The following is a 3,290-nucleotide window of genomic DNA, read 5'->3' on the forward strand; positions in this document are numbered from 1 at the left end:
AGAGCGTGGCTCGGATTTATAGCGGGTGGAGCTTTGTCGCTGCTCCTTGGCCTTTCCAATCAACTTTGACATTCACCATCAGCTTTGTGGCCATATGTGCGCATGGTGGTTGAGTGATGAAAAAGTTGCCCGTTTTCATATTCAAGTCTGACATATTGAGGGATGGAAAGATGCTCGTGGAGTGCTTGTGGGCAAAGACAGTGACATACGGACGCAGTTTCTCTCTCTCTCTCTCTCCTTCTCTCTCTCGTCAGATACACATGCGCACACAACTCTTGGTCAGCAGCACAGATGAGTTCTGGGAAAACAAGCAGCTGCAGGAGGAGGAAAGGACCATACGGCCGGACGGCTTGCCAAATTTCATCATCTATTATGGATTGCCTGAGATGCACACTCTACTGCACGTCTCGGATTCACACGCAATCACAAATTTGCGCGCACGCACATGCATGTTCACGCACACCTTTAGATGTTCTGTGGTGCTGCTTTTCAAACTCAAAACCCGTCGGAACCTAAAAGGTCAAACCGAAGCTTCAGCGCCACCCTGAAACATAATGTGTCGCTGAACGTCACCTTCTTCAACTTCTAAAGTGTTCTCCTTGGTAGTGTAGCATCCAAGAGCAAAAACTACTTCAGTTTTAGTTTCCACAACAAATTTCTGGTGTATTTATTCCCTTGAATATTTGTTTTTAACTTTTTTACCAGTCTACTAAGTGAGAAATTTTCATATTCAGATTTAAAGTAAAAATTAATTATTGCGATAAGTGACTCCAGCACAAAACAAATATGTCGAGACACGCAGCTATTCTTTTAGTGCAGCTGAACACCTGAACAGACCACTCCACAGAAAGACACCCACACGTGATAAAACACCCACAAAGCGTTTGTGCCAGATGTTAGCGAATCAAGATAATTTGACAATAAGTGAGTGACTCATGGATAGACTTGTTGCACTACTTCTGGGACAGCGAAGCAAATGAAAAGATAAATTAAACATACTCCACAAGAGGTGGGAACTATTATTACGTACAGTCAACAGAAGATTATCACTATTAATGGGGTACAGAAAATACTCTCCTTAGGGTGTTACTTGTGGGAGAAGTTGTGATGTGTGATAGATGCTAATTTTGCTTATTTCCAACTCGAGGCAGGTTTAGGTGAAAACTTTTTACTAATCTTAGTGCCGCGATTCGTCGTATGTCGGGAGCTGTTGTTCCACTGTTTATGTTGCTGCAACACAGCTGTGCTCATTGCAAACCTTAAAATTGCTCCTCGTTGCTACGTTACAATTAATGAGAAAAGTTTGTTTTCTCCAAGCCATGAACTGTAATGCATTTAATATCCTGACGTCTATAATCATTTGCTTTAAATCAGTCAATTGCTGAATGTCAGGTGTACAGCTGTGTTTACTGTTATCAATATCGGTTCTCTAGACTTCGTGTTGCCTGCCATGATTGGAGGTGCCATGAGTGTTTAATTCTCACATAAATAGGTGGTAGGTGGGGCCTAACACGACAGCTACACAGCGTACATATAGTAGTCTACAGCTGTGTCTGATTTAGTGGTTAGGTTTAGGTACTGGTGTCTTTGAAGCTCAGTGAGGTATGTGCAACCATTGTCATTTTGATGGTGCCTGACTCCACCAAGCTCTTGGTTTATCCCAAAAAGTTGAATGTCAGCTGAGGACGGATGACGCGCAGATCTTACTTTCCTCCAAAGTCAAACACCTGGTTATACAAGTAACATAATTTATATAGCATTTTTATAACGCCCAACCCCACAACCAACATGAAGACTTAATCAGAAGTACTTGTTTGGTGGAAATCCCTCCTGAATACTCTGTCGTGTGTCTATAACAGTAATAATAGCTCCCTGCTCTCTGTTTACAACGGCTATGGACAAGGTTGACGCTTCAACATGGTAGGATGTTAGTCTCGTTTCTTCTATAGTGTGTTATCACCATCCTGAAACCCTGAGCTTTGGTCCATGCATTTGCTGACTGGCAGGTTTTGACATAAAATACACTGTAAATCACTTTTTCGTGCGTCTTGGAAAAACAGTTTATGCGCGCTAGGTGTAGCACGAGTTCAGATTTTTTCTGTGTGATAAAATAACACAGGATAAAAACACAGGAGAAGGTAATGCTTTGCAACAATGAAATCTGTATTCTTGACCTGAATGCATACGCTGAGAACAGACAACTCATGTGCTACATACTGTGCCTTGTGGATGTGTATAGTCTGTATAAAACAGGTTGCAAATTAGCACCATTGATTGTATCTGATAGTACTCCACAGTGTGTTGTGGATGGGGCAGTGTAGCCGGGTAAAAAAAAAAAAAAAGAAAAAAAGTCTTCTCCATGTTGCTAAAGGTCGAATAACAAATTGTTGATTTAGAGATTTCTTCTCTCTGTTATCACAGGGCGTATTGAGAGAAGGCGTTGAGTGACTGCTGTCGAAAGGACTTGGACCGTTCCTCTGCTAGCGGCATTCGATATCTTTTCAGTGTGCATTGCAGTAGTACTTTTGTTGTATTTCAAGACTGACTCACATATGACTTACATATTTTGCATGTCACGGTACTATGGGCTTCATCCTTAGTGAAGTATTTCCATGCGCTCGATGAACCACTGCTAGTTCGCTGCAACGACTGATAGTTATTGTTATGCACCACCCTGGCTTTGTAGCCTAGCCGTGAAGTTGATAAACCGACTAGTCTGTAAAACCCCAAATGTGCAAATTTGGACTTGGTCTTGGTGGATTTTTATAGATCACTGAAGTACAGAATTGTTTCTTTTTCCCCCTTTCCTGTTGTAAACAATCCGTGAAACGTTCTTGCTATTTTATTCAGTTTTGTTAGGTCTAGGACATTCGACTTTGAGGTGTGCGCTAAAGTAGGTGCCTTGTGGGCCTCGGCAACACGATTGCTCCTCCTGTGTTTGGTCCTGGCATTCTTGGTCCCATCTTCAGAAAAGGAAATGGGATAACTTGTTGTTGTGCATGTTTGTGTATCTTTTCAGAGGGAACACTTTGGCAGGCACCATTACCGCCCAGCAGTAAATTGCCTTGTAAATTACAGTGCCGGGGTAATAAAGCCAGATTTGTATATCACCGGGAGTGGAGACTGTGTCTGTCTTGTAAATTTAATTAAACAGCAGGTGCAAAATCAGGTCATATGGCTTTGATGTGCCCCATGTGAGAATGACAACCAGACAAAGATTCTAATACGAGCAGCATTTACATATTTTTGCATGTGGCGGGCGGCTTGTACGGAGGTAGGGAGAGCCTCGC

Source organism: Mugil cephalus, chromosome 17 (genome assembly GCF_022458985.1).
Source record: "Mugil cephalus isolate CIBA_MC_2020 chromosome 17, CIBA_Mcephalus_1.1, whole genome shotgun sequence".
NCBI classification, from domain to species: Eukaryota; Metazoa; Chordata; class Actinopteri; order Mugiliformes; family Mugilidae; genus Mugil; species Mugil cephalus.